We start from the raw sequence: 15,355 nt of genomic DNA, 5'->3' as shown, positions 1-15,355 counted from the left end.
TATTTAAACAGCATGATCAGGTTGCTTTCTAATCTTCCCTTTGATAAGCTAATCAGATTGATCTCCAGAAGTCTGTCACCGCGAGGCACGTTTTTCAAACCCTGCAACACGACTTGTACCTTCAGACAAAGCAAGCGCCTGTCCCAGGGGACCGGCCGTCCTCCAGGTTTCAAAGACAGGGTGGAGACCCTCAAGGCACCTTAGGAATACATCTGTAGCACAGCCTAATGGGTGTCTTGGCCTAATCACCTGAGACCATCGCGTTTCGAAACCAGGCGGATGATTCCGTGAACCTGTGCAGTTATCCTTAGAAACTGCATCTGTTCGTTGGACCTGCACAAAAATACAAGCACAAAGCACACCCCCACACACATCCCACTGCAAAACAGGGTTCAGACAGTACTCAAAAAGTTTTTTTTGTGAAGGAATTCCCTGTAGGGGAGCTCTCTGCCCTTATAGGAGAGCTCGGGAGGACCAGAGCCATGCAGCTCCTCCTGGAGCCGAAGCTGCCACCCCCTGCCCAGCAGCCCCCATGTGAGTGGATAGCCCCGGGGGGGTCAGGCTGCACCCCAAAAAGTGCCACGAACCCAGGACAGCCCAAGAAAGATGTTGCTATCCAAAGAGACTTTGTACGGAAGTCAGTTCGTAATATTCTCTTTCAAGGCCCTTCTGTAAAGCAACATTTTAAACAAACTTGGCCAATATTAAAAAAGATTCCAATAAAATACTTATTTTTCGCATCCATTTTTCAGTGGATTCTAGGCTGGAAAAGACGTAAGTTCTGGGATAACTTTGTACCTTCCTGTTGCCCCAGTGAAGTTAATTTCTAGGTAGTGCTGGTGGAGGCTGCACACCCCGGCCAGCCCAGGCAAACGGGGCTGTCTGCAGGACGCTGCACTGGGTCCAGCAGCTCGCACAGCGGGAGAGCACACAGATTTTCCAGGGTGCATTTGTGGTTCTAAACACCTCCCCGGCATCATTAAGCCACAAATTTGCTCCAAAATCCTTGCCTTGTATCCCGGAGGAGATGAAATACGGTCACTTGCAAGGGAGAGAACAACAATAAAAGGAGAATGAATGCTCCCCAAGTGCTTCCTAAAACAAAAAAAAATTGATATGCAGCCTGTGTACCCATGCAATTATGAAGCTTCTAGCTCTGAGCTGTAACAGATGGAATTTTTTTTCCCCGTCTCTCTTTGGTGATAAGGTGAATGGTTTCCTCAAGGGAAGAGTAGACGGAGTTGCTGAGTTGGCAAGGCTTGTTCCAAGCAGCTGGTTGCTGATAAAATTATGGGAACGGATCGGCATGGTCTGGGAGGGAGGCACAAGGGCCTTTCTGTCACCGGCCTTTCCAAGGAAGGATTGAAACCAGTCATGGATACAGGCATTGAGGCTTGTGAAAGGGGAAAACACCAGAATAACTACAAAGTCACCAGAAAACATGCAGGCTTTCTGTGTGTTTATTAAAGTGGCTTAATTCCTTTGGACCTTTTTGTGCCGCAGCTTATCAATTCAACCCGAGTGCTTGGTTCCTGGGACAACTCACAGCCTCACCAGAGAGGCTGGTGCCAGGCACCAGGGGAGGGAAAAAATGATGACGGTACAGTTTTGCTCTTAAACAGTTTTGTTCTGGAAGGTCTCAAAGCACTGTTTGAATATTAAATCAATCTGTTCTTACGCAGCCTTTACTTGAAACGAGCATGTGTTACACGCCTCATTTTTACAAGGATGAAAACAGAAACTCCGAGCCAGTTAAATCTCAGTCTCTAAGAGAGGAGTTCAGGTATCTGTATCCTTCTTGCATTTTAACATTTTAAAGATTTTTTTTTAAAAATTTAAATTTTAACATTTTAAAGATGGTAGAACCAAATAGAACAAGCCTCTATACACCTTTTGGAAAAGAAAACCCCACATACATTTAAGAATATTGATCCGCTCAATTGCTGAATGAGCCGAGGCTGATCTTTCCAAAAGAAACGGAGTAATTAACTTTGAGAAATGTTAGCAGGCTCTTCAATGGGCTGAAAAAGATTAAACCTATGTTCGCCACATAATGAATGACATATAATGGCCACTTTCTCTGGCATTTTTCTCTGTTCATCTCTTTCCTCTCTCCTTCCCTTTCCACTCTGAAGCCAGAACACCTTGTAGCCTAATTTCACGAGCTAGCCAGCCCGGTGGCTTCTCCATCCATCCCTGCAGAGCAGCTAGATAAGCATCAGCACGTCTCAGTGCTTATTCCAGCCGGGCCACCGGCTGTGCTGGAGCCTTGCCCAGGGAGGGGACAGGAGCAGCAGCTCCCAGCCATGGGGACGCACGCGGCCAGGCGAGAGGAAGGGTGCTCAGTCTGGTGGAGGATCGCACCCTGCCAGCCTCTGCCGAGGAACTGCTGCCGGTCTGCAAGGTCAGGAGCTCTGCCCTCCATTCTTCTCCCAGTCATCACACAACAAAGCCCCTCGGATTTCTGAAACGTCTCCGTGTCTGCCCAAAGACCTGGCTCAGACAAGGTAATTAGCCCTTCCTGTCACCCTGCCTTATTCCGGCTTGTTTAAGGAGATGTGTTTTACTCAGCCCGGCAGCCAGTGTCCTAGGAAAGGCTTCTGGCCCCCAGCTCCTGCAGCAAAGCAGGACAGGGCACGAGGGTGCTGCACATCAGGTGCTTGGAGCCTTCTCCCACTGCTGGGCAGGGAAGCACAGCCCGCAGCACCCCACTGCACGCACCTCGTCTGGCTGTTCCAGTCCCCATTCAACAGCATTAAAGAGAAGGGGGGGGGGGTTACAGCTGTGCAGGTAAATCCCTGCAGAAAAAATTCTCATTCCTCCTGTGTGAGAGACACTTGGCTGCAATCACCTGCAGTCTGCAGGGCAGGGGATGCGTTGGGCTCAATCACAACAGCAACAGGGCTTTTCATACCAACAACGGCGAGGACCAGACTTAGGTAGCTACCGACACATATGAATTAGGCTAATTACTAAAATAAGATTACCTCTTGCTTTTCTCCTTTGCACACATGGTAACAAATTAAATTACTGGGGGGAGAGGGGGTGTGGAATATCAGTTAAGTTCCCATCAGACCTCCGCAGTAGCCTCTGCTGACCATTCATGCTGAGCTTTGGGATTTGATGTTAACCATAAGCATGTGGCTGTTTTTCTGCTGAAAAAAGCACATTTCCAAGTGGAGAGATCTTATCTTTCATTTTGTATAGATCAGTGCTGCAGCATCTTGATGTATTTATAGTTTTAATACATAACCGTAAATGCCCCCTAAACAATGGATATTGCACCTTTAGATTACTATTATTGCTTTATTGTTCATTGTAGCCATAAATTAACAGCTTCCCCCAGCAATGCTGAAAGAACACAGAATTAGATTACAATGTACATACACAAGAGCCTATTAAGGCATTGCTATTCCATAAAAAGTCTTTATAGTTTTTAAGTGTACACCTATAAGTGTTTCAATTAAAGAACTACATGCTTGCCTAGTAATTGCCCTCCCATTTGAGATAGGGTTTTGCAGCAAAAGAGAAAGAAGCAAGACTAAAAGGTGGAAAATTGGAATATAAAACACCGAATATGAAAGTGCTATAAAAAGAAAACCATGGGTTTAAATTATGCTTATTAGATCCATTTGCATGGCTTAGCTCTTACACTGGTGGCTGTAAAGAACCCATTGTTTCTCTGGCCAGAGAATCCTCTCGCGTTGTGTCCTGAGCTCTCAAACCTTGCAGGAAATCAGCTGCTGGGATAAAACGGTTTTCTTTTCTGGAGACCAGCTGCTGCCATAAATCGCTCTAGAATGACTGCAGAGGTCCTTCAAGGCTGGGCGAAATGACAGAAATATGAAGTCGGGCTCGGGATTCCCAGAGCAGGAGCCAGACACTGTGACAAGGTCCTTGTCCCTACCTGTCGGAAGGATGACACCTTGTGGTAGGAAGGGTCAGAGGACCAAAAACTAATTAAATACAGTAAATTAAGCTAAAACCAACATACTACAGGGAGGACAGGGCTTCTTGCAGATATTACAGGTGGAAAGGAGAACCCTGATCAACAGGGCTTTGGTTTGCCTGGCATTAAACTGCAGGGAGGAAATTCATCACGGCTTTTTGGCCGCACGCTGCTCCCCGGCAGCTCAGAGTGGGGCATGGAGGGGGAGCTGAGCTCGGGAGGTCACAGAGAGGGACTTACTAAGAAAACTGTCACTCGTACAGAGCTGCTCTCCTCTTCATGACTGCTCTTGAAAATGGCCTCAGCTCCTGCTTAGTTTACAACAAATATTAGTTTATTGCTTCCTTTGGAAGAAGCAGTATTTATATGAGAGGAGACGGGGCAACAGGAATGTAATCTGACTTCTTGCGGCCTCTGAAGATCGCCCGGCACTGGGAACGTCCTTTGCAGCATTTCTCTGTGCAGTTCTTCCAGAATTAAGCAGAGGGATTGAAGGTAGAAATGGGAAACACTCGATAAGCAGCAGACATTAATTAATGCTACATTACAATGGAATCCAGCTGAAATAATGTATGGCGGCCACATGAATAGTAAAAGGAAATTCATCATGGTTAATGTTATTACACTGAATGTCAAAGGAAGCAGTGATGATTTGCCACTTACTGTATAATGTAATGTAATCTAAATGCAATTTTGGCTGGATAGCCTTTAACATCCATATTAAGGAGAACTGGAAGAAACACCAGGATTGTGTCCTCCTCCGTGGGTACGCTACGATGCCTTTACCTCACTTGCTTACGAGCAATACAGCTGTTTGCCGTGCCATGGCCAAGACAAACTTTGAAGACGTGTGCTGTGTTTTCCTTCCTTTTTAAGGCCTGCTATAACATTCAGGCATGCTTGTGTTTAGCCGGCTAGGGTCAGATTCTAACATTATTTGGGGTGACCTTGAAAAGGAACATCGGCTTTCAGTGTCGGATCTCTGCTCTCCATCAGCCTCTTAGGTGTCGTTATCCTTACTGACAACCTTTTTGATTTGCAGATTTTAAAACTTTTTGCAGTGGGGGTTCAGCTGCCTACGATTTAAATCTGCTTACAGTCATCTGGTTGCTTTTAGTTAACTTTCATGGGTCCCCAGGAAGCAGCCCAAGGGCTGAAAGCCGTTGGTTTCAGTTCTAAAACCTGTTTGAGGCTGAGAGTCGAAGTAGGGTCGCTACTCCAAAGGAATCTAATAATCTCATTTATCCTCTAGAACAAAAGCTTTTTCCCTGTAAAATAACACCCATGCCATATTTTTCATGGTATTGCCTCAACAGAAAAATGCTGCTGTTTTCTGAGTTTAATATTAGTTTGGATTACTTAAAACATTCCAGAGCACAAACCTACATTACGTCTACACGACATAGCAATCAGCAAGTCCCCTTACGCCTAAAATCCCTTCTGTAAGGAGCTGTACATGATTTATGTTGTTCTTTCCTCAATTACATGTTGGGTTTTGGTAAAGTCCTCAGTAACAGAACCCCACTAAACATGTTTTCCTAAAATCTTATTAATTTTCCCTGCTACATGATACCACAATTTTCAGTATGTGAAACAGAATTCCATAGAGATTGTCCGATAAAATATTATTCTAAAACACTGGAAGCCATCATCACACATTCCCTTTTGAAATAAAAAATATGCATGGGTATTAAAAAAAATAATCTATAAATCAGTATTCATTGCTGCACTATAGATTCTAATTCTTGAAAAAGAAATAGGGAGTATAACACTCACAATTCATTTCGCTGGAGTCCCACACAGCTGTTCTACTGCTGCTTTGTCATTGAAATACAAACAACGAGCCTTTCATTAACTTAAGCTTACATTTATGAAAAGAAATAAACTTATGTATCTTTTAAAAGATTCTAAGTAGTTATTATTTATTGTACAGCCCTGCAAGTGTGCTATAAACAACTCAACCCAGCAGAGAGGGAAAGAGAAACAAACTCTGGGCACTGTTCCTGTCTCCAGCACCGTGTTTGTCCCATGCAGGACATGGACGTGCTGGAGGCCACAGGGGAGGGACTTGCTCCGTTGGTCCCATCGACGGATGCTGGTGAATTTTTGGCAACGCTGCCAGAATCTTTTCCAAATGAACTGAGTCCTTCTATCCCCATGCCTTGGGAACCGGCGTTCCCATCCTGCTGCTTTGCGGCAGCATCCCGGGATTCAGGAGCCTCCGGGGCTCCTTCCCCAGCTGCATAATGCCAGCTCAGCGAGCCCGACTCTCCTTAGTGTTTGAAATATTTAAAATATTTACCAGCACCCGCGCTCCGAGACTGTCTGCCTGTGCCACGTGCCCGCAATGCAAATGAAGAATAGTTTATTTTTTGCTCCCCTCCTTAATTGTTCTTGGGCTCCTCCCCACCCTGCCATTTCCATCCTAGAAATGGAAAGCAGAACTCGGTGACCGTAGGAAATGAGCTTTTGTTTTTTTTTTCCTTCCCCTTTGAAGGAGCTAACCAGAGCGAGGGTGACATTTATGGAATAATTAAAGGCAACATTGATGAGTCCAGTAGTTGCAATTTCTCTTCCCAATTCAAGAACCCTTTTTAATCTGTGTCATCGTTGGTCACCAGCTTTACAGCTGTGACAAGTAATTTTTACAGAAACGCTATTAGAGGTTGTAAACTTTAATGACCTTTTTCTTTCTGGGTCCTTGTTGTTCCATACCTGTAATTAAGCAGCACGATGTATATTTTAAAGACAAAAAATTCATATTACTATAAAAATCATCACTGCGTTCGCCACTACAAACTTTAACAACCCTGCAACCACAGATTTGGCTACGGCCAACAATACAAGAGGAGTCATTACTGTAACTAAATTAGACCGTTTGTTTTCTTTCCCTCAAATCGAATTGTGTAGGAGCTGCTTTATTGCAAAACAGACATTAAAATTCCAGCTAGACCTCAGAGAGAAAGTAATTTCTATTTTATCAGCACTGTAAAGCTGTCTTTATGTTCTGAAGCAGGAAATATTGCGGGGATATTTATAGCTTCGGCACCAAAGCCAGTTTGAATAGAAATGTTACTGCGGTCGGCAGAGCTGTCACATTGCTCAGTGGAGCAGCGAATTTTAGTGAATTTGTGAATTACCGTTTCAGTCCTGACAAGTCTTTCAACGAGGCTGGTGTGTGTCTGGAGCTGCTTTGTGGTTTCAGGATAATGATTAAAGACTTGGATCACTTTAAGAGGAGATTTACCTGCTATCTCCAAGGCAGTCGGCTCCCCTGGCTGAGACCCCCTACCGAAGCCCACGGTTCCCAAACCCGCCGGGCTCCAGCAGCTCAGCCCTGGCCTCCCCCTGTGCCTTTGGGGTGCAGGCCAGAACCCTGCCCTAGTGGTCTTTGCCATCATTCTCAGTGAGTTTAACACAGATGAGTAAACTGATGCACGGAGAACGATAGCATTGCCCTCGCAAACTTTCCGGGCTGGTGGCAGACACAGAGAGTGCTTTTTTTGCATGTCTGCCATCACCCTGGCCTTTGCAATTAATGAGGATTACTAATGGGCTACACTGAGAGGAAACGTGAAACACACAGTCCCAGTCCCTGATTAAACCCATCCATTACCACGCACACGGTAATAGATTCTTCCAGTGATCCCCAGCAGAAGTGCAAATGCGCTGCGGGACTCAGCCTAACAAATGCTCCTCTGGTGCTGTACACAAAATTATTTGTCCTGGGTGGTATTTGTGTTGGTGCAGCCCAATAACTGCTCGGAAGGTCAGACCGAGCCTTCTGCTGCTGTGTCACTGGGGATTTACAGTATTTCTTAGAGACATCAGCTGCCGCCAGTCCTTGCTAGACACACGAAACCCAAAGGCAGACTTAAGGAGCTGCTCCTGCCTTTAAAGCAGGCTGACAAAAATCAGCCGGCTCCAGCTTCAGGTCCCCAGCCTCACGCTGGATGTGTCAGTTTTGGATCTCCGAGCCACCTCCTTTGCTGCCTCCTGGCAAAGGACGGGTCTGCAAGCAATATTGGTGTGTTATTTCCTAATAATCTCAGGCGAGCCACTGGGACTATGAAGGTTACGGAGCTTCCGCCACTGCAAATGAGCGAGCAGCTCCCCCTGAGCTGGGTGCTTTGGCCTTAATTGGAATTTGTGCGGCGCGCATCCCTCTCTCCCCCACGTCCATAAATAAAGCTGGTGTTTTGGCAATTACTGACGTCTGCTGTCATTGTGCAAGGCTGGGTTTTTGATTAAGCACGTGGTGTTATAGGCTAATATTTCTCCTTTCTATCGCTCTCTAATTCTATTTCTTTATGGAAATTGAGCTATGGCTTTATACACAATGACTCTCTGCTTTTTTTTTCCCCTCCTCACTTCGTCCATCAGCTGGTGGCCAACAGCTACACCAGTAACAGTCAGGGGCTTCTGCCTCTTTGTTTGCTGCCTGCTCTGTCTTTAAACTTCCCATTCCCCTCCCCTTCACCTCTCATTCTTCTGCTTCTTTTTCATCACTCCTCTTCTTCTCCCAGAAATCTGACATCTATTTTTTCCCTCTCTTCCATACGAACTTCCCTTCAACTTGAACATTCACCTGCACCTCCCTAATCCTATTCCCATTAAATCCCACCAAATCTCACCCCAAAGTTACCTGTAAAACAATCCTCATTGTCCTCCTTTCTTTTCTTCCCTACTCCATGCTCCTTTTCCCGTGCATCTATTTAGGCTGCATTTAATTGCTTATTAACATCACAGACCTGTTCCCGTTCCTACTGAAGGCAGCAAAGATTCCCTTTGCTATTAATAGGTGCTGAATAAGAAACAGCAGCTTTGTACCTAGAGGTGATAAATGTCATTTAGAGCTGAGGGTACTCCAGAAATAACAGGATCAGGCCTGATGTTTCTGCATAGCTAATGCAATCAGTCCAGGCAAAAAAATAAATGCAGAATCATTGCCTTCTGCCGTACCGGGCCTTCAATGGACATACATCTCAAGGATGCTGATAATAATCAGTAGTTTGAAAGGAATTAGCTGGCTTTTCATTCTCTCCCTCTTTCTATCTCTGCTTCATGAATTTTCTCTTGTGTTTAGTAGACCCATTTATAAAATATAGATTCCTATTGATTCCCAAGGAGAATGAACATTAATATACTCTAGTGTCCATCTGTTTTCTCCCCCACACGGCAGAGAAAAAGATTTATATGACTTTCCTGGGTATGCTGCTGACCTGCAATTGAGTCAACAATCAAGTCACACTAAATTAAACAAAGATATATTTCTTTTCCTGGCCTATACAAGAATGCAGTGCAAGTCTGCCTTGGGGGAAGGCGTGCATCTCCTCCTCTAGGTTAAGAGAAGTCAAATTCATTTGGACCAGAACTAAAGCTGTACACAAAGATGAAGATCAGCCTCGAAACTGGTCTGAGTCAGCTCACCTGAGCATCTGGGTGCCATTTAGCACAGGCAGCTTTGTGGTTTCGGGGTAATTGAGATGGGACCTTACACACCTACGTACGTGCACAGCTGTAGACATACGTGCACAGGTATGTACACACATAAATGTACATGAATATATGCGCAGGAGTGCAAAAATACATACATGTGAATGTACACGTCAGCTCCATCCGCTTCTCTAGATGCCCTTCACAATTAGGTGAACTCTTCTTCTCTAACAATGACCTATGAGCTGCTTTGCTTCCCATAGTTTCAATGAGATACTCTGCCACAGAAAGAGCTTTGAAGAATAAGAAATGAAAGACACCACAAAACATCTCAAGAACTGTTGCTGTAATTATGCTTTGAATAAATTTTCAGCCATTATTCAGGCCCTGCGTATTTACATGAAAGGCTATTTTCAGGCCAGCCACGAGGTCCCTGGCTTTAGGATTTACAGCTTATTGTGTAAGAAAGATTTAGCCCCCTGCACCCTTAGGAAATTCGTCTGTAGATTGTTGTGAAGATAAAGAAAAATATAATAACCTTTAATCTTAATGTCCTTTACCTGCTACTCATTACTGCTCAATGCATTTCCTCCTAAGCCTGTGACAATGACAGACTCAATGGCTTACAACCACACGACTTCTTTTCCCTGTTTCCAGTAGTGACATTTACAAACTGCCAAGTACCCTGGACGTATGTACTAGAAAGTAGATCTTCATCCTTTTTGCATTAATTCAGGGTTCAGAGTCTCAGTGCACTGCCAAGGGAAGGGATAACAAAAGGGACAGCAAAAGGTTCATAAGCTCATAAATATGTGACAAGCAGTCTTGTCTTATTGCTCCTTTTAGCACACTGGGCTACTGAAATTGATAGCGTAATACAGACTTCCTCCAAAACACAGTGAAAACCATCACAAGGTTTTTCATTTGTATCAGAGCTAATTTTTATGCTGATAAAAAAAATGGTGAAAGGCAAAATGTGAGCTGTTTGCTACAGCATTAATTTTAAACATCTGGAACGGGATATAAAGTATGCAGATGTTTTGTAATGAAGACAGGTTACAAGGAAAATAAAATATATTGTGTGTTGCCATTGCTCGTTAATATAAATTGACATCTGCTGAGTCTGGAGGTAAACTCTGTTCTCCTGCCGTCCAGGCTGGAATAATGCTCCATCTGCCGTGTTAATGCAGCTGAACATCATTTGTCCCTGAAGTCAGCCTGGGTAAGTACAGACCTGGAAAGACCATTTGAGATGATATGGAGGTTATATATCAGATATACCTAAATATCTTCTTAGACGGCAAGAAAAACTGTTGAGAAAGTATCAGCCTGGGCTGCTTAAACCTTATTGGAAAATCTCTCATACGCACACAGCTTTCACATTAAGACACACAGAGCATAATTCTGAATGTATTTCCGAAGGAGCTATTTAGTAGCTAACAGTTGGAAGCTACATTCACAAGTCCAAGACAAAAAATCTGCTCAAACCTATTACACTCACTGGTGGATAATGGGCACAATGGTCCCAAATGCTGAGTTTTCACACATGGATGCAATTTCCACTAATTCCAGGAAACTTTTTTCCTTTGTAACCAAGAGTAAATACACAGTCCTTGGCTGCGGCTTGTCAGCCATAGCAAAGGTAATGAAATAGAAAAAAAACACACAGCTATTACACTTAAATTTAAAAAAAAAAGAAAGAAAAGAAAAAAAAAGAAAAAAGTCTAGAGCCATTTAAAATAGCAGAACTAAAGGAGCTAAGTTTTTTAGTGTTTGAGATATATTCCCAGTTCAGGACCTTTCTGACTCAGGGCAGCTCATCTCAAAGGTCAGGAATGTGGGTTTCCAACCTCTCCAGCTCTCTAATTCAGAATCAATCCAGAAGCCTCCTGAACTCTGGAGCCCTCCTATGCAAAAAGCTTTCAGGACCTGACCCCCCTTCAAACTTCACTTCAATATCAGCGTTTCCCTGATTTTTGAAATAACTTTTCTATAACTTTTCAGATATTTTCCAAAATCTACTTGAAAATTTAAAGGAAAATCCATGTCACATCAATTTGAAATCTGCCCAGATTTTCTATGGACATGTATTTTTTGGAAAGAGCTATCCTGAGCAGCGCAGCAGCCCCCATGCACTGGCACCAGTGTCCCACGATCATCACACCGAGAAAACTCGAGCAAGTCAAACCGTGGAGGAGGACTGGAGAAAACACAAGTTTCCCTATCGTTTTCTGATACCTTGGGATTCCTTTTTTTCCAGGGAACACCTCCAACAAAGCCACACAAACCACGTCCACAATCTAAAATACCATGGTGTATTTTTTTTCCCCTTACTTGCTTTTAAAAATTGTTCTCTGATTGAATCCACAGGGATCTCGAAGGCAAGAAAATGTGCTCTGCATGATGAAAGACTTAAATAAGATCGCAGTGAGGACAGGACCAGTGCCTGCACCACTCACACACTGGAGGAATCTGGTCGCATGTCAGACATTTCAAAACACGAGAAAAATATGCTCTAGGCAACTCCTGGAATAAACCTACAGGGACCCAATGAGAAATTGCCACCAAATGAAAGCATTACAAGAAAACAGATGGAGAATAAGAGAGGAACATCAGAAAATCAAATGACATGTTTAAAAGGGCAAAACATCAATATTACCCAGAGAATTGATAAAATGTGTCATTTTAAAAGGATGCTGTAAAGCAAAGAAATCATGAAATGCATTATGACTACGAAAGAGAAGAGGAAAAAAACCTGCACATGCATCTACCTTTAGAGATAGTTCCACTAGCCAAGAAATTACATTTCATTTTTGAGAATGTATGTGTATATATATATATATGTAAATATGTAAAGGAAGATGCATTACCACTCACAAGAATGATCGAAATCATTAGAGAATAACTGGATGTGCCACACGAACATTAACAAGTTTTGTGCATTCTACCCTGGTAAGAGTTGCAGGATCCACTGTTTGTGCTCAGGAATTTTCTCCCAACTGCATTTCTTCCTACCCGTGCCCACTGTAACACTCATTTTTATGCAGCCTCCATTTGCTCCCTTCTTGCCCTCTGAGCCATGTGAGTGCAAGAGGGGAAGGCTCTTCTGGAGTGTATCTACCAGCAAATTGAATAAACAAATTAACTAAAGCACTTAGATCATTAGATTAGATACTGGGTGTTTACCTACGGGATCCTTGTGTGTGAAAAGGCTTTGAGCACAGGGGCTAGAACAACCAGCCTAAGGAATGAAATATGAGGTGTTTCAAACATGTACCGAGTTATTTTTTCATGCTAGAGGGATTGAGACTTCCTTCAGTTCTTCTACTGTGACAGTGTTGGGTGTCAGACCACATCCCACCAGGAACAAACGGGGACAGCTTAAGAAAGGCCGGTGACATTCACCGGGCTGCTCTCACATGCTCATCACCTTCATTTACGCCACCAGGACCACGAGGTATTTCATTAACCAGCTGCAATGGGTACTTGTCTAAACACCAGAAGAAAAACGAACAGGTCCATTTCCTAAAGTGAGGCTGCAGCCCCTCCAGCTGGGGAGCAGAGCTTGGGCCACATCATTTCACAGAACGAGCCCCTCGCATGCCACATCAGGCATTTCCACATCCAGAATTGACGTGGGAATGGAACAGAACCAGGCTTTCCTGTCAGGGAATTTCAGCATTTTGGATCAAGGCAGAAGACAGTAGAAGCCAGAGGTATCCAAATATTTTGAAAAAGTGAAAGCACTTATCCAAGATTTTAACAAAAGAATTACTTGACTCAAAGTCTCCTTTTAATCCCTGGCTTTTTACCATAATCTTCCTGAGTTACTCAGAACAGAACAATCGTGTAATCAGGGACAAGTTACATTAAAGAGTGACACTTTTTTCTTGCCTCTGATCCATTCAGCAGGCTGGCTCCATCTTTTTTCTTTTTGATGAGTTCCATTTGTTTTCAAAGAGTAGATAGAAATGCAGATAGAGTTTTGGAATAATTGCATGAAATCCATTGGTCACAGAAGAATAAATCACACGATTTTCTCTTTGAAACTTCATAGCCAGCCTTCCAAGCTCGTCAAGCTCAGAATGGATCTGAGCGACGTGGTGGTGCAGGAGTGAACCAGCTCTCTGCTTACAGGACAGAGCCCACATTGCAGAGACATGAGCAGCAAGCCGAGGGCGAGCAGCCTGTTAAAGAACCTCAGGAGGACACCTTACCTGCTGTACAGCCTACAAAAGGGCCATCTACCTTTTGGTTATCTGTAACGTAATTTTAAAACAAACTATTACCATGAAAGCAGATCACTTTAACTCTGCACAAAGGCAGCTTTTCACATCCCTCCTGAGCTGACGCACCACAGAGCTGAAAGTCCCAGCAAATAATTTATAAAGAATGCATTAGAAGAGATACGTACTTATAGCTCTCCAACACCTGTTTCGGATGCCTAGCGCTGACTTGCAGTTATCTATCATTTATTGAATCACAGACGAGCGATCATTGGCCAACTGCTGGTGCTCCTGCGACTGAGATTGTGCCACACTGAAATCCTGTTCGTCTCTGAATTATTAAAATATGGAAAGTTCTAAATTGACTTACAAATGGGACAAGTTGTAAATCTCCATGTGCATGCATGCATCTACTTTTTAGGCTAAGATTGCATGCCAAGGGAATAGAAACATTAGAAATAAGATAATTAGGGATAGATGAGTCCTATTAGAGTAAGTCAGGTGCCCAAGCTGAAATCAGATTTCCACAGGGCCAGGTCAGCACAAACCCACAATAAGAGAAGCAGAACAGTTGGTAAGAAACTGGGGGGTTCACTTGTGACGACTGAGGCAAGCAGAGAGGAAACTTGAACATTTCTCCAGGATAGGTACATGGCCTGACTAGTGTGCTACCAGCTGGCTGGACTTCATCTCTCAAGTTTTTTGTTCATTTTTTTTACAGGAATTCTATTATGAACTTTGAATATCATTATAACTGGTGGGTTCCTAAGAATACCTTTGATTTTCACAAGTAGATATGCCCTGGGAACACTGGAAAGAAAGACATCCCACCCCAAAAATTAAAAAAAAAAAAAAAAAGACAAAAAACTGACTCAGTGTACACAATCCTTTCAAACTTCCCTTCCACTGTATGCACATTTCCTACAAGTATTTGTTCCCACCCCGTACCCACAGAGCCCCGAAATGAGCCAGGCACGCGGTGAGCTGCAGACACGCGGCTCTTGGCTCACGTGTAAAGGCTCCAGTCCCAGCTCCCAGGCACTGCAGTCCCTCTGCTCATACATGTCTGACTGATATCCTGGATTATATTGCTAAGAATTAATTTCAAAAGTACAATTCCAGCATATAAACCGTGCTGCTTGTTTTCAGATGCCATCATTTAGAGAATGTTCAAGGGAATTGTAAAACAGGATTCACTTTATGATGCGGATGAAGTTGGCACTGAATTCTAAACGAGCTGGATACTGCATGCTAAATTGTGTCAGCAACACCTCAGTGAACAGAAATATGAGCTTTTCTCTGTCTGAGACACCTCGCCTTGTGTGATACAGAGAGTGGCATCCTTATCAACTTAGACAGAACAGACTAGATTTTATGACAAATCTGTCAGTTGTGCGCGGTTTGAGATACATTTCCATCTGGGTGTACTTAGCAGGTCTAACAAGGATGTGGTCTTGCAGATCGGTATTTTTCAGAGTTGTAGTTTACGTAACATATTAAAACTATCCAAAACATTATTTCCTCCTCCCTGCAGAAATCAATATTCCCTGGAGCTCTCCTACCTGAGAGCAGCAGTCCCGTAGTCCAGTCTCCTCCTTGCTTCATTGCCAAGGCCAGGTGCGATGCCCTTCCTCACAGCCTGCGCTCCTCCTCCAGCAGTGCTCCCATCACCTGTGACATGCACATAACAACATGAACCAGGAGGCAAGGTTGCAGCTCTGACCTTTCGAATGTCTAAAACAAG

At 43.7% G+C, this 15,355-nt stretch overlaps 1 protein-coding gene across 5 annotated transcripts in view; it reads right to left on the bottom strand.

Moving 5' to 3' along the window:
- PLXNA2 (plexin A2) overlaps window positions 1-15,355 on the bottom strand; it is a 412,814-nt gene that overhangs the window by 251,694 nt on the left and 145,765 nt on the right. For all 5 annotated transcript variants that reach the window (XM_072028626.1, XM_072028627.1, XM_072028625.1 and 2 more), the window contains exon 5: window positions 15,174-15,282. The gene's annotated coding sequence lies outside the window, so the exon portion shown is untranslated. The remainder of the gene's footprint in view (window positions 1-15,173; window positions 15,283-15,355) is intronic.

This window comes from Anas platyrhynchos, chromosome 27, assembly GCF_047663525.1.
Source record: "Anas platyrhynchos isolate ZD024472 breed Pekin duck chromosome 27, IASCAAS_PekinDuck_T2T, whole genome shotgun sequence".
In the NCBI taxonomy this organism is placed as follows: Eukaryota; Metazoa; Chordata; class Aves; order Anseriformes; family Anatidae; genus Anas; species Anas platyrhynchos.
Note: the sequence above shows the minus strand (reverse complement) of the source record. Positions and strands in the feature narration are given on the sequence as shown.